Raw genomic sequence first — 26,314 nt, forward strand, 5'->3', positions numbered from 1 at the left:
CCTCACACTGGCACCTGCCAGTCACAGACAGGAGGTTTACAACTTGAAAATCAGGTATGACTGAAGCACTTTTTGGCACTTGTCCTTCTACAGACAAACTATTTTCTTCGTGCAGCCAGACAAGCACTGTTTATTTTCTCCGCTAAGGCTGCAGAGGTGAATTTTCTATTTGTGGGTTGCAGGTCTGAACCCCGAACGGCCCATACTTTGTGAGAAAGAATGATGCTGCAGACAAGCATTGTGTAAATGTACACAATCTGTGTCCCAATAGTCATCGGGCAAAGGGCATACACACTTATCCATGCACAACCACATGGACGTCAAGGACAGGCGAGTTGGATGGTGGGTATGATACTAGTTTGTAAAAGTGCACCATCGACGAGGATGGGATTTGAACCCATGCGTGCAGAGCACAATGGATTAGCAGTCCATCGCCTTAACCACTCGGCCACCTCGTCTCAATAAAACATGACATCTAACGCTATCATTTTTTCAGCTATGGTCAAAGCCCTGTGCGCAAAACACGGCTCATCTTTTCAGGATAGCAAAGTGCACTTTTTGGACAGAAAAGAAGAACGCGCACCTTTTGCTCACACAAGAAAAATCATTTGCAAGAGGCCTGACAGAGGACACCTTAATCACCCCACTGGAGCACACCTACCTAAACAAGGGCCTTCTACACCATGCCATCAACACGCCATGCTGTATTTTTCATCTTTGCTTACATCTTTTGGAATCATTGCAAACTTTCAGCCAAGCATTTCCACAATTAACATCTGCCTTTTAGGGTCACTTAGCTAGACTGTGGGCTGAACTATGCAGATTACTTCTACTTTTAGGGAGACTCAAGCCAGTATGAACATGAGGCGAGGGCACATCTTCTTACTGTCCTACCAATCCCATTATACCTTATGCCTCACACTGGCACCTGCCAGTCACAGACAGGAGGTTTACAACTTGAAAATCAGGTATGACTGAAGCACTTTTTGGCACTTGTCCTTCTACAGACAAACTATTTTCTTCGTGCAGCCAGACAAGCACTGTTTATTTTCTCCGCTAAGGCTGCAGAGGTGAATTTTCTATTTGTGGGTTGCAGGTCTGAACCCCAAATGGCCCATACTTTGTGAGAAAGAATGATGCTGCAGACAAGCATTGTGTAAATGTACACAATCTGTGTCCCAATAGTCATCGGGCAAAGGGCATACACACTTATCCATGCACAACCACATGGACATCAAGGACAGGCGAGTTGGATGGTGGGTATGATACTAGTTTGTAAAAGTGCACCATTGATGAGGATGGGATTTGAACCCATGCGTGCAGAGCACAATGGATTAGCAGTCCATCGCCTTAACCACTCGGCCACCTCGTCTCAGTAAAACATGACATCTAACGCTATCATTTTTTCAGCTCTGGTCAAAGCCCTGTGCGCAAAACACGGCTCATCTTTTCAGGATAGCAAAGTGCACTTTTTGGACAGAAAAGAAGAACGCGCACCTTTTGCTCACACAAGAAAAATCATTTGCAAGAGGCCTGACAGAGGACACCTTAATCATCCCAATGGAGCACACCTACCTAAACAAGGGCCTTCTACACCATGCCATCAACACGCCATGCTGTATTTTTCATCTTTGCTTACATCTTTTGGAATCATTGCAAACTTTCAGCCAAGCATTTCCACAATTAACATCTGCCTTTTAGGGTCACTTAGCTAGACTGTGGGCTGAACTATGCAGATTACTTCTACTTTTAGGGAGACTCAAGCCAGTATGAACATGAGGCGAGGGCACATCTTCTTACTGTCCTACCAATCCCATTATACCTTATGCCTCACACTGGCACCTGCCAGTCACAGACAGGAGGTTTACAACTTGAAAATCAGGTATGACTGATGCACTTTTTGGCACTTGTCCTTCTACAGACAAACTATTTTCTTCGTGCAGCCAGACAAGCACTGTTTATTTTCTCCGCTAAGGCTGCAGAGGTGAATTTTCTATTTGTGGGTTGCAGGTCTGAACCCCGAACGGCCCATACTTTGTGAGAAAGAATGATGCTGCAGACAAGCATTGTGTAAATGTACACAATCTGTGTCCCAATAGTCATCGGGCAAAGGGCATACACACTTATCCATGCACAACCACATGGACGTCAAGGACAGGCGAGTTGGATGGTGGGTATGATACTAGTTTGTAAAAGTGCACCATCGACGAGGATGGGATTTGAACCCATGCGTGCAGAGCACAATGGATTAGCAGTCCATCGCCTTAACCACTCGGCCACCTCGTCTCAATAAAACATGACATCTAACGCTATCATTTTTTCAGCTATGGTCAAAGCCCTGTGCGCAAAACACGGCTCATCTTTTCAGGATAGCAAAGTGCACTTTTTGGACAGAAAAGAAGAACGCGCACCTTTTGCTCACACAAGAAAAATCATTTGCAAGAGGCCTGACAGAGGACACCTTAATCACCCCACTGGAGCACACCTACCTAAACAAGGGCCTTCTACACCATGCCATCAACACGCCATGCTGTATTTTTCATCTTTGCTTACATCTTTTGGAATCATTGCAAACTTTCAGCCAAGCATTTCCACAATTAACATCTGCCTTTTAGGGTCACTTAGCTAGACTGTGGGCTGAACTATGCAGATTACTTCTACTTTTAGGGAGACTCAAGCCAGTATGAACATGAGGCGAGGGCACATCTTCTTACTGTCCTACCAATCCCATTATACCTTATGCCTCACACTGGCACCTGCCAGTCACAGACAGGAGGTTTACAACTTGAAAATCAGGTATGACTGAAGCACTTTTTGGCACTTGTCCTTCTACAGACAAACTATTTTCTTCGTGCAGCCAGACAAGCACTGTTTATTTTCTCCGCTAAGGCTGCAGAGGTGAATTTTCTATTTGTGGGTTGCAGGTCTGAACCCCAAATGGCCCATACTTTGTGAGAAAGAATGATGCTGCAGACAAGCATTGTGTAAATGTACACAATCTGTGTCCCAATAGTCATCGGGCAAAGGGCATACACACTTATCCATGCACAACCACATGGACATCAAGGACAGGCGAGTTGGATGGTGGGTATGATACTAGTTTGTAAAAGTGCACCATTGATGAGGATGGGATTTGAACCCATGCGTGCAGAGCACAATGGATTAGCAGTCCATCGCCTTAACCACTCGGCCACCTCGTCTCAGTAAAACATGACATCTAACGCTATCATTTTTTCAGCTCTGGTCAAAGCCCTGTGCGCAAAACACGGCTCATCTTTTCAGGATAGCAAAGTGCACTTTTTGGACAGAAAAGAAGAACGCGCACCTTTTGCTCACACAAGAAAAATCATTTGCAAGAGGCCTGACAACGGACACCTTAATCATCCCACTGGAGCACACCTACCTAAACAAGGGCCTTCTACACCATGCCATCAACACGCCATGCTGTATTTTTCATCTTTGCTTACATCTTTTGGAATCATTGCAAACTTTCAGCCAAGCATTTCCACAATTAACATCTGCCTTTTAGGGTCACTTAGCTAGACTGTGGGCTGAACTATGCAGATTACTTCTACTTTTAGGGAGACTCAAGCCAGTATGAACATGAGGCGAGGGCACATCTTCTTACTGTCCTACCAATCCCATTATACCTTATGCCTCACACTGGCACCTGCCAGTCACAGACAGGAGGTTTACAACTTGAAAATCAGGTATGACTGAAGCACTTTTTGGCACTTGTCCTTCTACAGACAAACTATTTTCTTCGTGCAGCCAGACAAGCACTGTTTATTTTCTCCGCTAAGGCTGCAGAGGTGAATTTTCTATTTGTGGGTTGCAGGTCTGAACCCCAAATGGCCCATACTTTGTGAGAAAGAATGATGCTGCAGACAAGCATTGTGTAAATGTACACAATCTGTGTCCCAATAGTCATCGGGCAAAGGGCATACACACTTATCCATGCACAACCACATGGACATCAAGGACAGGCGAGTTGGATGGTGGGTATGATACTAGTTTGTAAAAGTGCACCATTGACGAGGATGGGATTTGAACCCATTCGTGCAGAGCAGAATGGATTAGCAGTCCATCGCCTTAACCACTCGGCCACCTCGTCTCAGTAAAACATGACATCTAACGCTATCATTTTTTCAGCTCTGGTCAAAGCCCTGTGCGCAAAACACGGCTCATCTTTTCAGGATAGCAAAGTGCACTTTTTGGACAGAAAAGAAGAACGCGCACCTTTTGCTCACACAAGAAAAATCATTTGCAAGAGGCCTGACAGCGGACACCTTAATCATCCCACTGGAGCACACCTACCTAAACAAGGGCCTTCTACACCATGCCATCAACACGCCATGCTGTATTTTTCATCTTTGCTTACATCTTTTGGAATCATTGCAAACTTTCAGCCAAGCATTTCCACAATTAACATCTGCCTTTTAGGGTCACTTAGCTAGACTGTGGGCTGAACTATGCAGATTACTTCTACTTTTAGGGAGACTCAAGCCAGTATGAACATGAGGCGAGGGCACATCTTCTTACTGTCCTACCAATCCCATTATACCTTATGCCTCACACTGGCACCTGCCAGTCACAGACAGGAGGTTTACAACTTGAAAATCAGGTATGACTGAAGCACTTTTTGGCACTTGTCCTTCTACAGACAAACTATTTTCTTCGTGCAGCCAGACAAGCACTGTTTATTTTCTCCGCTAAGGCTGCAGAGGTGAATTTTCTATTTGTGGGTTGCAGGTCTGAACCCCGAACGGCCCATACTTTGTGAGAAAGAATGATGCTGCAGACAAGCATTGTGTAAATGTACACAATCTGTGTCCCAATAGTCATCGGGCAAAGGGCATACACACTTATCCATGCACAACCACATGGACGTCAAGGACAGGCGAGTTGGATGGTGGGTATGATACTAGTTTGTAAAAGTGCACCATCGACGAGGATGGGATTTGAACCCATGCGTGCAGAGCACAATGGATTAGCAGTCCATCGCCTTAACCACTCGGCCACCTCGTCTCAGTAAAACATGACATCTAACGCTATCATTTTTTCAGCTCTGGTCAAAGCCCTGTGCGCAAAACACGGCTCATCTTTTCAGGATAGCAAAGTGCACTTTTTGGACAGAAAAGAAGAACGCGCTCCTTTTGCTCACACAAGAAAAATCATTTTCAAGAGGCCTGACAGAGGACACCTTAATCATCCCACTGGAGCACACCTACCTAAACAAGGGCCTTCTACACCATGCCATCAACACGCCATGCTGTATTTTTCATCTTTGCTTACATCTTTTGGAATCATTGCAAACTTTCAGCCAAGCATTTCCACAATTAACATCTGCCTTTTAGGGTCACTTAGCTAGACTGTGGGCTGAACTATGCAGATTACTTCTACTTTTAGGGAGACTCAAGCCAGTATGAACATGAGGCGAGGGCACATCTTCTTACTGTCCTACCAATCCCATTATACCTTATGCCTCACACTGGCACCTGCCAGTCACAGACAGGAGGTTTACAACTTGAAAATCAGGTATGACTGAAGCACTTTTTGGCACTTGTCCTTCTACAGACAAACTATTTTCTTCGTGCAGCCAGACAAGCACTGTTTATTTTCTCCGCTAAGGCTGCAGAGGTGAATTTTCTATTTGTGGGTTGCAGGTCTGAACCCCAAATGGCCCATACTTTGTGAGAAAGAATGATGCTGCAGACAAGCATTGTGTAAATGTACACAATCTGTGTCCCAATAGTCATCGGGCAAAGGGCATACACACTTATCCATGCACAACCACATGGACATCAAGGACAGGCGAGTTGGATGGTGGGTATGATACTAGTTTGTAAAAGTGCACCATTGATGAGGATGGGATTTGAACCCATGCGTGCAGAGCACAATGGATTAGCAGTCCATCGCCTTAACCACTCGGCCACCTCGTCTCAGTAAAACATGACATCTAACGCTATCATTTTTTCAGCTCTGGTCAAAGCCCTGTGCGCAAAACACGGCTCATCTTTTCAGGATAGCAAAGTGCACTTTTTGGACAGAAAAGAAGAACGCGCACCTTTTGCTCACACAAGAAAAATCATTTGCAAGAGGCCTGACAGAGGACACCTTAATCATCCCAATGGAGCACACCTACCTAAACAAGGGCCTTCTACACCATGCCATCAACACGCCATGCTGTATTTTTCATCTTTGCTTACATCTTTTGGAATCATTGCAAACTTTCAGCCAAGCATTTCCACAATTAACATCTGCCTTTTAGGGTCACTTAGCTAGACTGTGGGCTGAACTATGCAGATTACTTCTACTTTTAGGGAGACTCAAGCCAGTATGAACATGAGGCGAGGGCACATCTTCTTACTGTCCTACCAATCCCATTATACCTTATGCCTCACACTGGCACCTGCCAGTCACAGACAGGAGGTTTACAACTTGAAAATCAGGTATGACTGAAGCACTTTTTGGCACTTGTCCTTCTACAGACAAACTATTTTCTTCGTGCAGCCAGACAAGCACTGTTTATTTTCTCCGCTAAGGCTGCAGAGGTGAATTTTCTATTTGTGGGTTGCAGGTCTGAACCCCGAACGGCCCATACTTTGTGAGAAAGAATGATGCTGCAGACAAGCATTGTGTAAATGTACACAATCTGTGTCCCAATAGTCATCGGGCAAAGGGCATACACACTTATCCATGCACAACCACATGGACGTCAAGGACAGGCGAGTTGGATGGTGGGTATGATACTAGTTTGTAAAAGTGCACCATCGACGAGGATGGGATTTGAACCCATGCGTGCAGAGCACAATGGATTAGCAGTCCATCGCCTTAACCACTCGGCCACCTCGTCTCAATAAAACATGACATCTAACGCTATCATTTTTTCAGCTATGGTCAAAGCCCTGTGCGCAAAACACGGCTCATCTTTTCAGGATAGCAAAGTGCACTTTTTGGACAGAAAAGAAGAACGCGCACCTTTTGCTCACACAAGAAAAATCATTTGCAAGAGGCCTGACAGAGGACACCTTAATCACCCCACTGGAGCACACCTACCTAAACAAGGGCCTTCTACACCATGCCATCAACACGCCATGCTGTATTTTTCATCTTTGCTTACATCTTTTGGAATCATTGCAAACTTTCAGCCAAGCATTTCCACAATTAACATCTGCCTTTTAGGGTCACTTAGCTAGACTGTGGGCTGAACTATGCAGATTACTTCTACTTTTAGGGAGACTCAAGCCAGTATGAACATGAGGCGAGGGCACATCTTCTTACTGTCCTACCAATCCCATTATACCTTATGCCTCACACTGGCACCTGCCAGTCACAGACAGGAGGTTTACAACTTGAAAATCAGGTATGACTGAAGCACTTTTTGGCACTTGTCCTTCTACAGACAAACTATTTTCTTCGTGCAGCCAGACAAGCACTGTTTATTTTCTCCGCTAAGGCTGCAGAGGTGAATTTTCTATTTGTGGGTTGCAGGTCTGAACCCCAAATGGCCCATACTTTGTGAGAAAGAATGATGCTGCAGACAAGCATTGTGTAAATGTACACAATCTGTGTCCCAATAGTCATCGGGCAAAGGGCATACACACTTATCCATGCACAACCACATGGACATCAAGGACAGGCGAGTTGGATGGTGGGTATGATACTAGTTTGTAAAAGTGCACCATTGATGAGGATGGGATTTGAACCCATGCGTGCAGAGCACAATGGATTAGCAGTCCATCGCCTTAACCACTCGGCCACCTCGTCTCAGTAAAACATGACATCTAACGCTATCATTTTTTCAGCTCTGGTCAAAGCCCTGTGCGCAAAACACGGCTCATCTTTTCAGGATAGCAAAGTGCACTTTTTGGACAGAAAAGAAGAACGCGCACCTTTTGCTCACACAAGAAAAATCATTTGCAAGAGGCCTGACAACGGACACCTTAATCATCCCACTGGAGCACACCTACCTAAACAAGGGCCTTCTACACCATGCCATCAACACGCCATGCTGTATTTTTCATCTTTGCTTACATCTTTTGGAATCATTGCAAACTTTCAGCCAAGCATTTCCACAATTAACATCTGCCTTTTAGGGTCACTTAGCTAGACTGTGGGCTGAACTATGCAGATTACTTCTACTTTTAGGGAGACTCAAGCCAGTATGAACATGAGGCGAGGGCACATCTTCTTACTGTCCTACCAATCCCATTATACCTTATGCCTCACACTGGCACCTGCCAGTCACAGACAGGAGGTTTACAACTTGAAAATCAGGTATGACTGAAGCACTTTTTGGCACTTGTCCTTCTACAGACAAACTATTTTCTTCGTGCAGCCAGACAAGCACTGTTTATTTTCTCCGCTAAGGCTGCAGAGGTGAATTTTCTATTTGTGGGTTGCAGGTCTGAACCCCAAATGGCCCATACTTTGTGAGAAAGAATGATGCTGCAGACAAGCATTGTGTAAATGTACACAATCTGTGTCCCAATAGTCATCGGGCAAAGGGCATACACACTTATCCATGCACAACCACATGGACATCAAGGACAGGCGAGTTGGATGGTGGGTATGATACTAGTTTGTAAAAGTGCACCATTGACGAGGATGGGATTTGAACCCATTCGTGCAGAGCAGAATGGATTAGCAGTCCATCGCCTTAACCACTCGGCCACCTCGTCTCAGTAAAACATGACATCTAACGCTATCATTTTTTCAGCTCTGGTCAAAGCCCTGTGCGCAAAACACGGCTCATCTTTTCAGGATAGCAAAGTGCACTTTTTGGACAGAAAAGAAGAACGCGCACCTTTTGCTCACACAAGAAAAATCATTTGCAAGAGGCCTGACAGCGGACACCTTAATCATCCCACTGGAGCACACCTACCTAAACAAGGGCCTTCTACACCATGCCATCAACACGCCATGCTGTATTTTTCATCTTTGCTTACATCTTTTGGAATCATTGCAAACTTTCAGCCAAGCATTTCCACAATTAACATCTGCCTTTTAGGGTCACTTAGCTAGACTGTGGGCTGAACTATGCAGATTACTTCTACTTTTAGGGAGACTCAAGCCAGTATGAACATGAGGCGAGGGCACATCTTCTTACTGTCCTACCAATCCCATTATACCTTATGCCTCACACTGGCACCTGCCAGTCACAGACAGGAGGTTTACAACTTGAAAATCAGGTATGACTGAAGCACTTTTTGGCACTTGTCCTTCTACAGACAAACTATTTTCTTCGTGCAGCCAGACAAGCACTGTTTATTTTCTCCGCTAAGGCTGCAGAGGTGAATTTTCTATTTGTGGGTTGCAGGTCTGAACCCCGAACGGCCCATACTTTGTGAGAAAGAATGATGCTGCAGACAAGCATTGTGTAAATGTACACAATCTGTGTCCCAATAGTCATCGGGCAAAGGGCATACACACTTATCCATGCACAACCACATGGACGTCAAGGACAGGCGAGTTGGATGGTGGGTATGATACTAGTTTGTAAAAGTGCACCATCGACGAGGATGGGATTTGAACCCATGCGTGCAGAGCACAATGGATTAGCAGTCCATCGCCTTAACCACTCGGCCACCTCGTCTCAGTAAAACATGACATCTAACGCTATCATTTTTTCAGCTCTGGTCAAAGCCCTGTGCGCAAAACACGGCTCATCTTTTCAGGATAGCAAAGTGCACTTTTTGGACAGAAAAGAAGAACGCGCTCCTTTTGCTCACACAAGAAAAATCATTTTCAAGAGGCCTGACAGAGGACACCTTAATCATCCCACTGGAGCACACCTACCTAAACAAGGGCCTTCTACACCATGCCATCAACACGCCATGCTGTATTTTTCATCTTTGCTTACATCTTTTGGAATCATTGCAAACTTTCAGCCAAGCATTTCCACAATTAACATCTGCCTTTTAGGGTCACTTAGCTAGACTGTGGGCTGAACTATGCAGATTACTTCTACTTTTAGGGAGACTCAAGCCAGTATGAACATGAGGCGAGGGCACATCTTCTTACTGTCCTACCAATCCCATTATACCTTATGCCTCACACTGGCACCTGCCAGTCACAGACAGGAGGTTTACAACTTGAAAATCAGGTATGACTGAAGCACTTTTTGGCACTTGTCCTTCTACAGACAAACTATTTTCTTCGTGCAGCCAGACAAGCACTGTTTATTTTCTCCGCTAAGGCTGCAGAGGTGAATTTTCTATTTGTGGGTTGCAGGTCTGAACCCCAAATGGCCCATACTTTGTGAGAAAGAATGATGCTGCAGACAAGCATTGTGTAAATGTACACAATCTGTGTCCCAATAGTCATCGGGCAAAGGGCATACACACTTATCCATGCACAACCACATGGACGTCAAGGACAGGCGAGTTGGATGGTGGGTATGATACTAGTTTGTAAAAGTGCACCATCGACGAGGATGGGATTTGAACCCATGCGTGCAGAGCCCAATGGATTAGCAGTCCATCGCCTTAACCACTCGGCCACCTCGTCTCAGCAAAACATGACATCTAACGCTATCATTTTTTCAGCTCTGGTCAAAGCCCTGTGCGCAAAACACGGCTCATCTTTTCAGGATAGCAAAGTGCACTTTTTGGACAGAAAAGAAGAACGCGCACCTTTTGCTCACACAAGAAAAATCATTTGCAAGAGGCCTGACAGAGGACACCTTAATCATCCCACTGGAGCACACCTACCTAAACAAGGGCCTTCTACACCATGCCATCAACACGCCATGCTGTATTTTTCATCTTTGCTTACATCTTTTGGAATCATTGCAAACTTTCAGCCAAGCATTTCCACAATTAACATCTGCCTTTTAGGGTCACTTAGCTAGACTGTGGGCTGAACTATGCAGATTACTTCTACTTTTAGGGAGACTCAAGCCAGTATGAACATGAGGCGAGGGCACATCTTCTTACTGTCCTACCAATCCCATTATACCTTATGCCTCACACTGGCACCTGCCAGTCACAGACAGGAGGTTTACAACTTGAAAATCAGGTATGACTGAAGCACTTTTTGGCACTTGTCCTTCTACAGACAAACTAATTTCTTCGTGCAGCCAGACAAGCACTGTTTATTTTCTCCGCTAAGGCTGCAGAGGTGAATTTTCTATTTGTGGGTTGCAGGTCTGAACCCCGAACGGCCCATACTTTGTGAGAAAGAATGATGCTGCAGACAAGCATTGTGTAAATGTACACAATCTGTGTCCCAATAGTCATCGGGCAAAGGGCATACACACTTATCCATGCACAACCACATGGACGTCAAGGACAGGCGAGTTGGATGGTGGGTATGATACTAGTTTGTAAAAGTGCACCATCGACGAGGATGGGATTTGAACCCATGCGTGCAGAGCACAATGGATTAGCAGTCCATCGCCTTAACCACTCGGCCACCTCGTCTCAATAAAACATGACATCTAACGCTATCATTTTTTCAGCTCTGGTCAAAGCCCTGTGCGCAAAACACGGCTCATCTTTTCAGGATAGCAAAGTGCACTTTTTGGACAGAAAAGAAGAACGCGCACCTTTTGCTCACACAAGAAAAATCATTTGCAAGAGGCCTGACAGAGGACACCTTAATCATCCCACTGGAGCACACCTACCTAAACAAGGGCCTTCTACACCATGCCATCAACACGCCATGCTGTATTTTTCATCTTTGCTTACATCTTTTGGAATCATTGCAAACTTTCAGCCAAGCATTTCCACAATTAACATCTGCCTTTTAGGGTCACTTAGCTAGACTGTGGGCTGAACTATGCAGATTACTTCTACTTTTAGGGAGACTCAAGCCAGTATGAACATGAGGCGAGGGCACATCTTCTTACTGTCCTACCAATCCCATTATACCTTATGCCTCACACTGGCACCTGCCAGTCACAGACAGGAGGTTTACAACTTGAAAATCAGGTATGACTGAAGCACTTTTTGGCACTTGTCCTTCTACAGACAAACTATTTTCTTCGTGCAGCCAGACAAGCACTGTTTATTTTCTCCGCTAAGGCTGCAGAGGTGAATTTTCTATTTGTGGGTTGCAGGTCTGAGCCCCAAATGGCCCATACTTTGTGAGAAAGAATGATGCTGCAGACAAGCATTGTGTAAATGTACAATATCTGTGTCCCAATAGTCATCGGGCAAAGGGCATACACACTTATCCATGCACAACCACATGGACATCAAGGACAGGCGAGTTGGATGGTGGGTATGATACTAGTTTGTAAAAGTGCACCATCGACAAGGATGGGATTTGAACCCATGCATGCAGAGCACAATGGATTAGCAGTCCATCGCCTTAACCACTCGGCCACCTCGTCTCAGTAAAACATGACATCTAACACTATCATTTTTTCAGCTCTGGTCAAAGCCCTGTGCGCAAAACACGGCTCATCTTTTCAGGATAGCAAAGTGCACTTTTTGGACAGAAAAGAAGAACGCGCACCTTTTGCTCACACAAGAAAAATCATTTGCAAGAGGCCTGACAGCGGACACCTTAATCATCCCACTGGAGCACACCTACCTAAACAAGGGCCTTCTACACCATGCCATCAACACGCCATGCTGTATTTTTCATCTTTGCTTACATCTTTTGGAATCATTGCAAACTTTCAGCCAAGCATTTCCACAATTAACATCTGCCTTTTAGGGTCACTTAGCTAGACTGTGGGCTGAACTATGCAGATTACTTCTACTTTTAGGGAGACTCAAGCCAGTATGAACATGAGGCGAGGGCACATCTTCTTACTGTCCTACCAATCCCATTATACCTTATGCCTCACACTGGCACCTGCCAGTCACAGACAGGAGGTTTACAACTTGAAAATCAGGTATGACTGAAGCACTTTTTGGCACTTGTCCTTCTACAGACAAACTATTTTCTTCGTGCAGCCAGACAAGCACTGTTTATTTTCTCCGCTAAGGCTGCAGAGGTGAATTTTCTATTTGTGGGTTGCAGGTCTGAACCCCGAACGGCCCATACTTTGTGAGAAAGAATGATGCTGCAGAGAAGCATGGTGTAAATGTACACAATCTGTATCCCAATAGTCATCGGGCAAAGGGCATACACACTTATCCATGCACAACCACATGGACGTCAAGGACAGGCGAGTTGGATGGTGGGTATGATACTAGTTTGTAAAAGTGCAACATCGACGAGGATGGGATTTGAACCCATGCGTGCAGAGCACAATGGATTAGCAGTCCATCGCCTTAACCACTCGGCCACCTCGTCTCAGTAAATCATGACATCTAACGCTATCATTTTTTCAGCTATGGTCAAAGCCCTGTGCGCAAAACACGGCTCATCTTTTCAGGATAGCAAAGTGCACTTTTTGGACAGAAAAGAAGAACGCGCACCTTTTGCTCACACAAGAAAAATCATTTGCAAGAGGCCTGACAGCGGACACCTTAATCATCCCACTGGAGCACACCTACCTAAACAAGGGCCTTCTACACCATGCCATCAACACGCCATGCTGTATTTTTCATCTTTGCTTACATCTTTTGGAATCATTGCAAACTTTCAGCCAAGCATTTCCACAATTAACATCTGCCTTTTAGGGTCACTTAGCTAGACTGTGGGCTGAACTATGCAGATTACTTCTACTTTTAGGGAGACTCAAGCCAGTATGAACATGAGGCGAGGGCACATCTTCTTACTGTCCTACCAATCCCATTATACCTTATGCCTCACACTGGCACCTGCCAGTCACAGACAGGAGGTTTACAACTTGAAAATCAGGTATGACTGAAGCACTTTTTGGCACTTGTCCTTCTCCAGACAAACTATTTTCTTCGTGCAGCCAGACAAGCACTGTTTATTTTCTCCGCTAAGGCTGCAGAGGTGAATTTTCTATTTGTGGGTTGCAGGTCTGAACCCCGAACGGCCCATACTTTGTGAGAAAGAATGATGCTGCAGACAAGCATTGTGTAAATGTACACAATCTGTGTCCCAATAGTCATCGGGCAAAGGGCATACACACTTATCCATGCACAACCACATGGACGTCAAGGACAGGCGAGTTGGATGGTGGGTATGATACTAGTTTGTAAAAGTGCACCATCGACGAGGATGGGATTTGAACCCATGCGTGCAGAGCACAATGGATTAGCAGTCCATCGCCTTAACCACTCGGCCACCTCGTCTCAGTAAAACATGACATCTAACGCTATCATTTTTTCAGCTCTGGTCAAAGCCCTGTGCGCAAAACACGGCTCATCTTTTCAGGATAGCAAAGTGCACTTTTTGGACAGAAAAGAAGAACGCGCTCCTTTTGCTCACACAAGAAAAATCATTTTCAAGAGGCCTGACAGAGGACACCTTAATCATCCCACTGGAGCACACCTACCTAAACAAGGGCCTTCTACACCATGCCATCAACACGCCATGCTGTATTTTTCATCTTTGCTTACATCTTTTGGAATCATTGCAAACTTTCAGCCAAGCATTTCCACAATTAACATCTGCCTTTTAGGGTCACTTAGCTAGACTGTGGGCTGAACTATGCAGATTACTTCTACTTTTAGGGAGACTCAAGCCAGTATGAACATGAGGCGAGGGCACATCTTCTTACTGTCCTACCAATCCCATTATACCTTATGCCTCACACTGGCACCTGCCAGTCACAGACAGGAGGTTTACAACTTGAAAATCAGGTATGACTGAAGCACTTTTTGGCACTTGTCCTTCTACAGACAAACTATTTTCTTCGTGCAGCCAGACAAGCACTGTTTATTTTCTCCGCTAAGGCTGCAGAGGTGAATTTTCTATTTGTGGGTTGCAGGTCTGAACCCCAAATGGCCCATACTTTGTGAGAAAGAATGATGCTGCAGACAAGCATTGTGTAAATGTACACAATCTGTGTCCCAATAGTCATCGGGCAAAGGGCATACACACTTATCCATGCACAACCACATGGACATCAAGGACAGGCGAGTTGGATGGTGGGTATGATACTAGTTTGTAAAAGTGCACCATTGATGAGGATGGGATTTGAACCCATGCGTGCAGAGCACAATGGATTAGCAGTCCATCGCCTTAACCACTCGGCCACCTCGTCTCAGTAAAACATGACATCTAACGCTATCATTTTTTCAGCTCTGGTCAAAGCCCTGTGCGCAAAACACGGCTCATCTTTTCAGGATAGCAAAGTGCACTTTTTGGACAGAAAAGAAGAACGCGCACCTTTTGCTCACACAAGAAAAATCATTTGCAAGAGGCCTGACAGAGGACACCTTAATCATCCCAATGGAGCACACCTACCTAAACAAGGGCCTTCTACACCATGCCATCAACACGCCATGCTGTATTTTTCATCTTTGCTTACATCTTTTGGAATCATTGCAAACTTTCAGCCAAGCATTTCCACAATTAACATCTGCCTTTTAGGGTCACTTAGCTAGACTGTGGGCTGAACTATGCAGATTACTTCTACTTTTAGGGAGACTCAAGCCAGTATGAACATGAGGCGAGGGCACATCTTCTTACTGTCCTACCAATCCCATTATACCTTATGCCTCACACTGGCACCTGCCAGTCACAGACAGGAGGTTTACAACTTGAAAATCAGGTATGACTGAAGCACTTTTTGGCACTTGTCCTTCTACAGACAAACTATTTTCTTCGTGCAGCCAGACAAGCACTGTTTATTTTCTCCGCTAAGGCTGCAGAGGTGAATTTTCTATTTGTGGGTTGCAGGTCTGAACCCCGAACGGCCCATACTTTGTGAGAAAGAATGATGCTGCAGACAAGCATTGTGTAAATGTACACAATCTGTGTCCCAATAGTCATCGGGCAAAGGGCATACACACTTATCCATGCACAACCACATGGACGTCAAGGACAGGCGAGTTGGATGGTGGGTATGATACTAGTTTGTAAAAGTGCACCATCGACGAGGATGGGATTTGAACCCATGCGTGCAGAGCACAATGGATTAGCAGTCCATCGCCTTAACCACTCGGCCACCTCGTCTCAATAAAACATGACATCTAACGCTATCATTTTTTCAGCTATGGTCAAAGCCCTGTGCGCAAAACACGGCTCATCTTTTCAGGATAGCAAAGTGCACTTTTTGGACAGAAAAGAAGAACGCGCACCTTTTGCTCACACAAGAAAAATCATTTGCAAGAGGCCTGACAGAGGACACCTTAATCACCCCACTGGAGCACACCTACCTAAACAAGGGCCTTCTACACCATGCCATCAACACGCCATGCTGTATTTTTCATCTTTGCTTACATCTTTTGGAATCATTGCAAACTTTCAGCCAAGCATTTCCACAATTAACATCTGCCTTTTAGGGTCACTTAGCTAGACTGTGGGCTGAACTATGCAGATTACTTCTACTTTTAGGGAGACTCAAGCCAGTATGAACATGAGGCGAGGGCACATCTTCTTACTGTCCTACCAATCCCATTATACCTTATGCCTCACACTGGCACCTGCCAGTCACAGACAGGAGGTTTACAACTTGAAAATCAGGTATGACTGAAGCACTTTTTGGCACTTGTCCTTCTACAGACAAACTATTTTCTTCGTGCAGCCAGACAAGCACTGTTTATTTTCTCCGCTAAGGCTGCAGAGGTGAATTTTCTATTTGTGGGTTGCAGGTCTGAACCCCAAATGGCCCATACTTTGTGAGAAAGAATGATGCTGCAGACAAGCATTGTGTAAATGTACACAATCTGTGTCCCAATAGTCATCGGGCAAAGGGCATACACACTTATCCATGCACAACCACATGGACATCAAGGACAGGCGAGTTGGATGGTGGGTATGATACTAGTTTGTAAAAGTGCACCATTGATGAGGATGGGATTTGAACCCATGCGTGCAGAGCACAATGGATTAGCAGTCCATCGCCTTAACCACTCGGCCACCTCGTCTCAGTAAAACATGACATCTAACGCTATCATTTTTTCAGCTCTGGTCAAAGCCCTGTGCGCAAAACACGGCTCATCTTTTCAGGATAGCAAAGTGCACTTTTTGGACAGAAAAGAAGAACGCGCACCTTTTGCTCACACAAGAAAAATCATTTGCAAGAGGCCTGACAACGGACACCTTAATCATCCCACTGGAGCACACCTACCTAAACAAGGGCCTTCTACACCATGCCATCAACACGCCATGCTGTATTTTTCATCTTTGCTTACATCTTTTGGAATCATTGCAAACTTTCAGCCAAGCATTTCCACAATTAACATCTGCCTTTTAGGGTCACTTAGCTAGACTGTGGGCTGAACTATGCAGATTACTTCTACTTTTAGGGAGACTCAAGCCAGTATGAACATGAGGCGAGGGCACATCTTCTTACTGTCCTACCAATCCCATTATACCTTATGCCTCACACTGGCACCTGCCAGTCACAGACAGGAGGTTTACAACTTGAAAATCAGGTATGACTGAAGCACTTTTTGGCACTTGTCCTTCTACAGACAAACTATTTTCTTCGTGCAGCCAGACAAGCACTGTTTATTTTCTCCGCTAAGGCTGCAGAGGTGAATTTTCTATTTGTGGGTTGCAGGTCTGAACCCCAAATGGCCCATACTTTGTGAGAAAGAATGATGCTGCAGACAAGCATTGTGTAAATGTACACAATCTGTGTCCCAATAGTCATCGGGCAAAGGGCATACACACTTATCCATGCACAACCACATGGACATCAAGGACAGGCGAGTTGGATGGTGGGTATGATACTAGTTTGTAAAAGTGCACCATTGACGAGGATGGGATTTGAACCCATTCGTGCAGAGCAGAATGGATTAGCAGTCCATCGCCTTAACCACTCGGCCACCTCGTCTCAGTAAAACATGACATCTAACGCTATCATTTTTTCAGCTCTGGTCAAAGCCCTGTGCGCAAAACACGGCTCATCTTTTCAGGATAGCAAAGTGCACTTTTTGGACAGAAAAGAAGAACGCGCACCTTTTGCTCACACAAGAAAAATCATTTGCAAGAGGCCTGACAGCGGACACCTTAATCATCCCACTGGAGCACACCTACCTAAACAAGGGCCTTCTACACCATGCCATCAACACGCCATGCTGTATTTTTCATCTTTGCTTACATCTTTTGGAATCATTGCAAACTTTCAGCCAAGCATTTCCACAATTAACATCTGCCTTTTAGGGTCACTTAGCTAGACTGTGGGCTGAACTATGCAGATTACTTCTACTTTTAGGGAGACTCAAGCCAGTATGAACATGAGGCGAGGGCACATCTTCTTACTGTCCTACCAATCCCATTATACCTTATGCCTCACACTGGCACCTGCCAGTCACAGACAGGAGGTTTACAACTTGAAAATCAGGTATGACTGAAGCACTTTTTGGCACTTGTCCTTCTACAGACAAACTATTTTCTTCGTGCAGCCAGACAAGCACTGTTTATTTTCTCCGCTAAGGCTGCAGAGGTGAATTTTCTATTTGTGGGTTGCAGGTCTGAACCCCGAACGGCCCATACTTTGTGAGAAAGAATGATGCTGCAGACAAGCATTGTGTAAATGTACACAATCTGTGTCCCAATAGTCATCGGGCAAAGGGCATACACACTTATCCATGCACAACCACATGGACGTCAAGGACAGGCGAGTTGGATGGTGGGTATGATACTAGTTTGTAAAAGTGCACCATCGACGAGGATGGGATTTGAACCCATGCGTGCAGAGCACAATGGATTAGCAGTCCATCGCCTTAACCACTCGGCCACCTCGTCTCAGTAAAACATGACATCTAACGCTATCATTTTTTCAGCTCTGGTCAAAGCCCTGTGCGCAAAACACGGCTCATCTTTTCAGGATAGCAAAGTGCACTTTTTGGACAGAAAAGAAGAACGCGCTCCTTTTGCTCACACAAGAAAAATCATTTTCAAGAGGCCTGACAGAGGACACCTTAATCATCCCACTGGAGCACACCTACCTAAACAAGGGCCTTCTACACCATGCCATCAACACGCCATGCTGTATTTTTCATCTTTGCTTACATCTTTTGGAATCATTGCAAACTTTCAGCCAAGCATTTCCACAATTAACATCTGCCTTTTAGGGTCACTTAGCTAGACTGTGGGCTGAACTATGCAGATTACTTCTACTTTTAGGGAGACTCAAGCCAGTATGAACATGAGGCGAGGGCACATCTTCTTACTGTCCTACCAATCCCATTATACCTTATGCCTCACACTGGCACCTGCCAGTCACAGACAGGAGGTTTACAACTTGAAAATCAGGTATGACTGAAGCACTTTTTGGCACTTGTCCTTCTACAGACAAACTATTTTCTTCGTGCAGCCAGACAAGCACTGTTTATTTTCTCCGCTAAGGCTGCAGAGGTGAATTTTCTATTTGTGGGTTGCAGGTCTGAACCCCAAATGGCCCATACTTTGTGAGAAAGAATGATGCTGCAGACAAGCATTGTGTAAATGTACACAATCTGTGTCCCAATAGTCATCGGGCAAAGGGCATACACACTTATCCATGCACAACCACATGGACGTCAAGGACAGGCGAGTTGGATGGTGGGTATGATACTAGTTTGTAAAAGTGCACCATCGACGAGGATGGGATTTGAACCCATGCGTGCAGAGCCCAATGGATTAGCAGTCCATCGCCTTAACCACTCGGCCACCTCGTCTCAGCAAAACATGACATCTAACGCTATCATTTTTTCAGCTCTGGTCAAAGCCCTGTGCGCAAAACACGGCTCATCTTTTCAGGATAGCAAAGTGCACTTTTTGGACAGAAAAGAAGAACGCGCACCTTTTGCTCACACAAGAAAAATCATTTGCAAGAGGCCTGACAGAGGACACCTTAATCATCCCACTGGAGCACACCTACCTAAACAAGGGCCTTCTACACCATGCCATCAACACGCCATGCTGTATTTTTCATCTTTGCTTACATCTTTTGGAATCATTGCAAACTTTCAGCCAAGCATTTCCACAATTAACATCTGCCTTTTAGGGTCACTTAGCTAGACTGTGGGCTGAACTATGCAGATTACTTCTACTTTTAGGGAGACTCAAGCCAGTATGAACATGAGGCGAGGGCACATCTTCTTACTGTCCTACCAATCCCATTATACCTTATGCCTCACACTGGCACCTGCCAGTCACAGACAGGAGGTTTACAACTTGAAAATCAGGTATGACTGAAGCACTTTTTGGCACTTGTCCTTCTACAGACAAACTAATTTCTTCGTGCAGCCAGACAAGCACTGTTTATTTTCTCCGCTAAGGCTGCAGAGGTGAATTTTCTATTTGTGGGTTGCAGGTCTGAACCCCGAACGGCCCATACTTTGTGAGAAAGAATGATGCTGCAGACAAGCATTGTGTAAATGTACACAATCTGTGTCCCAATAGTCATCGGGCAAAGGGCATACACACTTATCCATGCACAACCACATGGACGTCAAGGACAGGCGAGTTGGATGGTGGGTATGATACTAGTTTGTAAAAGTGCACCATCGACGAGGATGGGATTTGAACCCATGCGTGCAGAGCACAATGGATTAGCAGTCCATCGCCTTAACCACTCGGCCACCTCGTCTCAATAAAACATGACATCTAACGCTATCATTTTTTCAGCTCTGGTCAAAGCCCTGTGCGCAAAACACGGCTCATCTTTTCAGGATAGCAAAGTGCACTTTTTGGACAGAAAAGAAGAACGCGCACCTTTTGCTCACACAAGAAAAATCATTTGCAAGAGGCCTGACAGAGGACACCTTAATCATCCCACTGGAGCACACCTACCTAAACAAGGGCCTTCTACACCATGCCATCAACACGCCATGCTGTATTTTTCATCTTTGCTTACATCTTTTGGAATCATTGCAAACTTTCAGCCAAGCATTTCCACAATTAACATCTGCCTTTTAGGGTCACTTAGCTAGACTGTGGGCTGAACTATGCAGATTACTTCTACTTTTAGGGAGACTCAAGCCAGTATGAACATGAGGCGAGGGCACATCTTCTTACTGTCCTACCAATCCCATTATACCTTATGCCTCACACTGGCACCTGCCAGTCACAGACAGGAGGTTTACAACTTGAAAATCAGGTATGACTGAAGCACTTTTTGGCACTTGTCCTTCTACAGACAAACTATTTTCTTCGTGCAGCCAGACAAGCACTGTTTATTTTCTCCGCTAAGGCTGCAGAGGTGAATTTTCTATTTGTGGGTTGCAGGTCTGAGCCCCAAATGGCCCATACTTTGTGAGAAAGAATGATGCTGCAGACAAGCATTGTGTAAATGTACAATATCTGTGTCCCAATAGTCATCGGGCAAAGGGCATACACACTTATCCATGCACAACCACATGGACATCAAGGACAGGCGAGTTGGATGGTGGGTATGATACTAGTTTGTAAAAGTGCACCATCGACAAGGATGGGATTTGAACCCATGCATGCAGAGCACAATGGATTAGCAGTCCATCGCCTTAACCACTCGGCCACCTCGTCTCAGTAAAACATGACATCTAACACTATCATTTTTTCAGCTCTGGTCAAAGCCCTGTGCGCAAAACACGGCTCATCTTTTCAGGATAGCAAAGTGCACTTTTTGGACAGAAAAGAAGAACGCGCACCTTTTGCTCACACAAGAAAAATCATTTGCAAGAGGCCTGACAGCGGACACCTTAATCATCCCACTGGAGCACACCTACCTAAACAAGGGCCTTCTACACCATGCCATCAACACGCCATGCTGTATTTTTCATCTTTGCTTACATCTTTTGGAATCATTGCAAACTTTCAGCCAAGCATTTCCACAATTAACATCTGCCTTTTAGGGTCACTTAGCTAGACTGTGGGCTGAACTATGCAGATTACTTCTACTTTTAGGGAGACTCAAGCCAGTATGAACATGAGGCGAGGGCACATCTTCTTACTGTCCTACCAATCCCATTATACCTTATGCCTCACACTGGCACCTGCCAGTCACAGACAGGAGGTTTACAACTTGAAAATCAGGTATGACTGAAGCACTTTTTGGCACTTGTCCTTCTACAGACAAACTATTTTCTTCTTGCAGCCAGACAAGCACTGTTTATTTTCTCCGCTAAGGCTGCAGAGGTGAATTTTCTATTTGTGGGTTGCAGGTCTGAACCCCGAACGGCCCATACTTTGTGAGAAAGAATGATGCTGCAGAGAAGCATGGTGTAAATGTACACAATCTGTATCCCAATAGTCATCGGGCAAAGGGCATACACACTTATTCATGCACAACCACATGGACGTCAAGGACAGGCGAGTTGGATGGTGGGTATGATACTAGTTTGTAAAAGTGCAACATCGACGAGGATGGGATTTGAACCCATGCGTGCAGAGCACAATGGATTAGCAGTCCATCGCCTTAACCACTCGGCCACCTCGTCTCAGTAAATCATGACATCTAACGCTATCATTTTTTCAGCTATGGTCAAAGCCCTGTGCGCAAAACACGGCTCATCTTTTCAGGATAGCAAAGTGCACTTTTTGGACAGAAAAGAAGAACGCGCACCTTTTGCTCACACAAGAAAAATCATTTGCAAGAGGCCTGACAGAGGACACCTTAATCATCCCACTGGAGCACACCTACCTAAACAAGGGCCTTCTACACCATGCCATCAACACGCCATGCTGTATTTTTCATCTTTGCTTACATCTTTTGGAATCATTGCAAACTTTCAGCCAAGCATTTCCACAATTAACATCTGCCTTTTAGGGTCACTTAGCTAGACTGTGGGCTGAACTATGCAGATTACTTCTACTTTTAGGGAGACTCAAGCCAGTATGAACATGAGGCGAGGGCACATCTTCTTACTGTCCTACCAATCCCATTATACCTTATGCCTCACACTGGCACCTGCCAGTCACAGACAGGAGGTTTACAACTTGAAAATCAGGTATGACTGAAGCACTTTTTGGCACTTGTCCTTCTACAGACAAACTATTTTCTTCGTGCAGCCAGACAAGCACTGTTTATTTTCTCCGCTAAGGCTGCAGAGGTGAATTTTCTATTTGTGGGTTGCAGGTCTGAACCCCAAATGGCCCATACTTTGTGAGAAAGAATGATGCTGCAGACAAGCATTGTGTAAATGTACACAATCTGTGTCCCAATAGTCATCGGGCAAAGGGCATACACACTTATCCATGCACAACCACATGGACGTCAAGGACAGGCGAGTTGGATGGTGGGTATGATACTAGTTTGTAAAAGTGCACCATCGACGAGGATGGGATTTGAACCCATGCGTGCAGAGCCCAATGGATTACCAGTCCATCGCCTTAACCACTCGGCCACCTCGTCTCAGTAAAACATGACATCTAACGCTATCATTTTTTCAGCTCTGGTCAAAGCCCTGTGCGCAAAACACGGCTCATCTTTTCAGGATAGCAAAGTGCACTTTTTGGACAGAAAAGAAGAACGCGCACCTTTTGCTCACACAAGAAAAATCATTTGCAAGAGGCCTGACAGAGGACACCTTAATCATCCCACTGGAGCACACCTACCTAAACAAGGGCCTTCTACACCATGCCATCAACACGCCATGCTGTATTTTTCATCTTTGCTTACATCTTTTGGAATCATTGCAAACTTTCAGCCAAGCATTTCCACAATTAACATCTGCCTTTTAGGGTCACTTAGCTAGACTGTGGGCTGAACTATGCAGATTACTTCTACTTTTAGGGAGACTCAAGCCAGTATGAACATGAGGCGAGGGCACATCTTCTTACTGTCCTACCAATCCCATTATACCTTATGCCTCACACTGGCACCTGCCAGTCACAGACAGGAGGTTTACAACTTGAAAATCAGGTATGACTGAAGCACTTTTTGGCACTTGTCCTTCTACAGACAAACTAATTTCTTCGTGCAGCCAGACAAGCACTGTTTATTTTCTCCGCTAAGGCTGCAGAGGTGAATTTTCTATTTGTGGGTTGCAGGTCGGAACCCCGAACGGCCCATACTTTGTGAGAAAGAATGATGCTGCAGACAAGCATTGTGTAAATGTACACAATCTGTGTCCCAATAGTCATCGGGCAAAGGGCATACACACTTATCCATGCACAACCACATGGACGTCAAGGACAGGCGAGTTGGATGGTGGGTATGATACTAGTTTGTAAAAGTGCACCATCGACGAGGATGGGATTTGAACCCATGCGTGCAGAGCACAATGGATTAGCAGTCCATCGCCTTAACCACACGGCCACCTCGTCTCAATAAAACATGACATCTAACGCTATCATTTTTTCAGCTATGGTCAAAGCCCTGTGCGCAAAACACGGCTCATCTTTTCAGGATAGCAAAGTGCACTTTTTGGACAGAAAAGAAGAACGCGCACCTTTTGCTCACACAAGAAAAATCATTTGCAAGAGGCCTGACAGAGGACACCTTAATCATCCCACTGGAGCACACCTACCTAAACAAGGGCCTTCTACACCATGCCATCAACACGCCATGCTGTATTTTTCATCTTTGCTTACATCTTTTGGAATCATTGCAAACTTTCAGCCAAGCATTTCCTCAATTAACATCTGCCTTTTAGGGTCACTTAGCTAGACTGTGGGCTGAACTATGCAGATTACTTCTACTTTTAGGGAGACTCAAGCCAGTATGAACATGAGGCGAGGGCACATCTTCTTACTGTCCTACCAATCCCATTATACCTTATGCCTCACACTGGCACCTGCCAGTCACAGACAGGAGGTTTACAACTTGAAAATCAGGTATGACTGAAGCACTTTTTGGCACTTGTCCTTCTACAGACAAACTATTTTCTTCGTGCAGCCAGACAAGCACTGTTTATTTTCTCCGCTAAGGCTGCAGAGGTGAATTTTCTATTTGTGGGTTGCAGGTCTGAACCCCAAATGGCCCATACTTTGTGAGAAAGAATGATGCTGCAGACAAGCATTGTGTAAATGTACAATATCTGTGTCCCAATAGTCATCGGGCAAAGGGCATACACACTTATCCATGCACAACCACATGGACATCAAGGACAGGCGAGTTGGATGGTGGGTATGATACTAGTTTGTAAAAGTGCACCATCGACGAGGATGGGATTTGAACCCATGCATGCAGAGCACAATGGATTAGCAGTCCATCGCCTTAACCACTCGGCCACCTCGTCTCAGTAAAACATGACATCTAACGCTATCATTTTTTCAGCTCTGGTCAAAGCCCTGTGCGCAAAACACGGCTCATCTTTTCAGGATAGCAAAGTGCACTTTTTGGACAGAAAAGAAGAACGCGCACCTTTTGCTCACACAAGAAAAATCATTTGCAAGAGGCCTGACAGCGGACACCTTAATCATCCCACTGGAGCACACCTACCTAAACAAGGGCCTTCTACACCATGCCATCAACACGCCATGCTGTATTTTTCATCTTTGCTTACATCTTTTGGAATCATTGCAAACTTTCAGCCAAGCATTTCCACAATTAACATCTGCCTTTTAGGGTCACTTAGCTAGACTGTGGGCTGAACTATGCAGATTACTTCTACTTTTAGGGAGACTCAAGCCAGTATGAACATGAGGCGAGGGCACATCTTCTTACTGTCCTACCAATCCCATTATACCTTATGCCTCACACTGGCACCTGCCAGTCACAGACAGGAGGTTTACAACTTGAAAATCAGGTATGACTGAAGCACTTTTTGGCACTTGTCCTTCTACAGACAAACTAATTTCTTCGTGCAGCCAGACAAGCACTGTTTATTTTCTCCGCTAAGGCTGCAGAGGTGAATTTTCTATTTGTGGGTTGCAGGTCTGAACCCCCGAACGGCCCATACTTTGTGAGAAAGAATGATGCTGCAGACAAGCATTGTGTAAATGTACACAATCTGTGTCCCAATAGTCATCGGGCAAAGGGCATACACACTTATCCATGCACAACCACATGGACGTCAAGGACAGGCGAGTTGGATGGTGGGTATGATACTAGTTTGTAAAAGTGCACCATCGACGAGGATGGGATTTGAACCCATGCGTGCAGAGCACAATGGATTAGCAGTCCATCGCCTTAACCACTCGGCCACCTCGTCTCAATAAAACATGACATCTAACGCTATCATTTTTTCAGCTATGGTCAAAGCCCTGTGCGCAAAACACGGCTCATCTTTTCAGGATAGCAAAGTGCACTTTTTGGACAGAAAAGAAGAACGCGCACCTTTTGCTCACACAAGAAAAATCATTTGCAAGAGGCCTGACAGAGGACACCTTAATCATCCCACTGGAGCACACCTACCTAAACAAGGGCCTTCTACACCATGCCATCAACACGCCATGCTGTATTTTTCATCTTTGC

At 45.1% G+C, this 26,314-nt stretch overlaps 29 non-coding genes across 29 annotated transcripts; all 29 read right to left on the reverse strand.

The window, feature by feature from the left end:
• Window positions 1–376: 376 nt before the first annotated feature.
• On the reverse strand, window positions 377–458 carry TRNAS-GCU (transfer RNA serine (anticodon GCU)). Its single transcript has one exon. It is a non-coding gene; the product is annotated as a tRNA-Ser (tRNA).
• Window positions 459–1,290: 832 nt separating this feature from the next.
• TRNAS-GCU (transfer RNA serine (anticodon GCU)) lies at window positions 1,291–1,372 on the reverse strand. The gene has a single exon. It is a non-coding gene; the product is annotated as a tRNA-Ser (tRNA).
• Window positions 1,373–2,204: 832 nt separating this feature from the next.
• Window positions 2,205–2,286, reverse strand: TRNAS-GCU (transfer RNA serine (anticodon GCU)). Its single transcript has one exon. It is a non-coding gene; the product is annotated as a tRNA-Ser (tRNA).
• Window positions 2,287–3,118: 832 nt separating this feature from the next.
• Window positions 3,119–3,200, reverse strand: TRNAS-GCU (transfer RNA serine (anticodon GCU)). The gene has a single exon. It is a non-coding gene; the product is annotated as a tRNA-Ser (tRNA).
• Window positions 3,201–4,032: 832 nt separating this feature from the next.
• Window positions 4,033–4,114, reverse strand: TRNAS-GCU (transfer RNA serine (anticodon GCU)). The gene has a single exon. It is a non-coding gene; the product is annotated as a tRNA-Ser (tRNA).
• Window positions 4,115–4,946: 832 nt separating this feature from the next.
• On the reverse strand, window positions 4,947–5,028 carry TRNAS-GCU (transfer RNA serine (anticodon GCU)). The gene has a single exon. It is a non-coding gene; the product is annotated as a tRNA-Ser (tRNA).
• Window positions 5,029–5,860: 832 nt separating this feature from the next.
• Window positions 5,861–5,942, reverse strand: TRNAS-GCU (transfer RNA serine (anticodon GCU)). Its single transcript has one exon. It is a non-coding gene; the product is annotated as a tRNA-Ser (tRNA).
• An 832-nt stretch (window positions 5,943–6,774) lies between these two features.
• Window positions 6,775–6,856, reverse strand: TRNAS-GCU (transfer RNA serine (anticodon GCU)). Its single transcript has one exon. It is a non-coding gene; the product is annotated as a tRNA-Ser (tRNA).
• An 832-nt stretch (window positions 6,857–7,688) lies between these two features.
• Window positions 7,689–7,770, reverse strand: TRNAS-GCU (transfer RNA serine (anticodon GCU)). Its single transcript has one exon. It is a non-coding gene; the product is annotated as a tRNA-Ser (tRNA).
• An 832-nt stretch (window positions 7,771–8,602) lies between these two features.
• TRNAS-GCU (transfer RNA serine (anticodon GCU)) lies at window positions 8,603–8,684 on the reverse strand. Its single transcript has one exon. It is a non-coding gene; the product is annotated as a tRNA-Ser (tRNA).
• Window positions 8,685–9,516: 832 nt separating this feature from the next.
• Window positions 9,517–9,598, reverse strand: TRNAS-GCU (transfer RNA serine (anticodon GCU)). Its single transcript has one exon. It is a non-coding gene; the product is annotated as a tRNA-Ser (tRNA).
• Window positions 9,599–10,430: 832 nt separating this feature from the next.
• Window positions 10,431–10,512, reverse strand: TRNAS-GCU (transfer RNA serine (anticodon GCU)). Its single transcript has one exon. It is a non-coding gene; the product is annotated as a tRNA-Ser (tRNA).
• Window positions 10,513–11,344: 832 nt separating this feature from the next.
• On the reverse strand, window positions 11,345–11,426 carry TRNAS-GCU (transfer RNA serine (anticodon GCU)). Its single transcript has one exon. It is a non-coding gene; the product is annotated as a tRNA-Ser (tRNA).
• Window positions 11,427–12,258: 832 nt separating this feature from the next.
• On the reverse strand, window positions 12,259–12,340 carry TRNAS-GCU (transfer RNA serine (anticodon GCU)). Its single transcript has one exon. It is a non-coding gene; the product is annotated as a tRNA-Ser (tRNA).
• Window positions 12,341–13,172: 832 nt separating this feature from the next.
• On the reverse strand, window positions 13,173–13,254 carry TRNAS-GCU (transfer RNA serine (anticodon GCU)). Its single transcript has one exon. It is a non-coding gene; the product is annotated as a tRNA-Ser (tRNA).
• Window positions 13,255–14,086: 832 nt separating this feature from the next.
• Window positions 14,087–14,168, reverse strand: TRNAS-GCU (transfer RNA serine (anticodon GCU)). Its single transcript has one exon. It is a non-coding gene; the product is annotated as a tRNA-Ser (tRNA).
• An 832-nt stretch (window positions 14,169–15,000) lies between these two features.
• TRNAS-GCU (transfer RNA serine (anticodon GCU)) lies at window positions 15,001–15,082 on the reverse strand. The gene has a single exon. It is a non-coding gene; the product is annotated as a tRNA-Ser (tRNA).
• Window positions 15,083–15,914: 832 nt separating this feature from the next.
• Window positions 15,915–15,996, reverse strand: TRNAS-GCU (transfer RNA serine (anticodon GCU)). The gene has a single exon. It is a non-coding gene; the product is annotated as a tRNA-Ser (tRNA).
• An 832-nt stretch (window positions 15,997–16,828) lies between these two features.
• On the reverse strand, window positions 16,829–16,910 carry TRNAS-GCU (transfer RNA serine (anticodon GCU)). Its single transcript has one exon. It is a non-coding gene; the product is annotated as a tRNA-Ser (tRNA).
• An 832-nt stretch (window positions 16,911–17,742) lies between these two features.
• Window positions 17,743–17,824, reverse strand: TRNAS-GCU (transfer RNA serine (anticodon GCU)). The gene has a single exon. It is a non-coding gene; the product is annotated as a tRNA-Ser (tRNA).
• An 832-nt stretch (window positions 17,825–18,656) lies between these two features.
• Window positions 18,657–18,738, reverse strand: TRNAS-GCU (transfer RNA serine (anticodon GCU)). Its single transcript has one exon. It is a non-coding gene; the product is annotated as a tRNA-Ser (tRNA).
• Window positions 18,739–19,570: 832 nt separating this feature from the next.
• TRNAS-GCU (transfer RNA serine (anticodon GCU)) lies at window positions 19,571–19,652 on the reverse strand. The gene has a single exon. It is a non-coding gene; the product is annotated as a tRNA-Ser (tRNA).
• An 832-nt stretch (window positions 19,653–20,484) lies between these two features.
• TRNAS-GCU (transfer RNA serine (anticodon GCU)) lies at window positions 20,485–20,566 on the reverse strand. The gene has a single exon. It is a non-coding gene; the product is annotated as a tRNA-Ser (tRNA).
• An 832-nt stretch (window positions 20,567–21,398) lies between these two features.
• On the reverse strand, window positions 21,399–21,480 carry TRNAS-GCU (transfer RNA serine (anticodon GCU)). Its single transcript has one exon. It is a non-coding gene; the product is annotated as a tRNA-Ser (tRNA).
• An 832-nt stretch (window positions 21,481–22,312) lies between these two features.
• TRNAS-GCU (transfer RNA serine (anticodon GCU)) lies at window positions 22,313–22,394 on the reverse strand. Its single transcript has one exon. It is a non-coding gene; the product is annotated as a tRNA-Ser (tRNA).
• An 832-nt stretch (window positions 22,395–23,226) lies between these two features.
• TRNAT-GGU (transfer RNA threonine (anticodon GGU)) lies at window positions 23,227–23,308 on the reverse strand. The gene has a single exon. It is a non-coding gene; the product is annotated as a tRNA-Thr (tRNA).
• Window positions 23,309–24,140: 832 nt separating this feature from the next.
• On the reverse strand, window positions 24,141–24,222 carry TRNAS-GCU (transfer RNA serine (anticodon GCU)). The gene has a single exon. It is a non-coding gene; the product is annotated as a tRNA-Ser (tRNA).
• Window positions 24,223–25,054: 832 nt separating this feature from the next.
• TRNAS-GCU (transfer RNA serine (anticodon GCU)) lies at window positions 25,055–25,136 on the reverse strand. The gene has a single exon. It is a non-coding gene; the product is annotated as a tRNA-Ser (tRNA).
• Window positions 25,137–25,969: 833 nt separating this feature from the next.
• On the reverse strand, window positions 25,970–26,051 carry TRNAS-GCU (transfer RNA serine (anticodon GCU)). The gene has a single exon. It is a non-coding gene; the product is annotated as a tRNA-Ser (tRNA).
• Window positions 26,052–26,314: the final 263 nt, after the last annotated feature.

The sequence above is a fragment of the Hyperolius riggenbachi genome, chromosome 3 (assembly GCF_040937935.1).
Source record: "Hyperolius riggenbachi isolate aHypRig1 chromosome 3, aHypRig1.pri, whole genome shotgun sequence".
NCBI lineage: Eukaryota > Metazoa > Chordata > Amphibia > Anura > Hyperoliidae > Hyperolius > Hyperolius riggenbachi.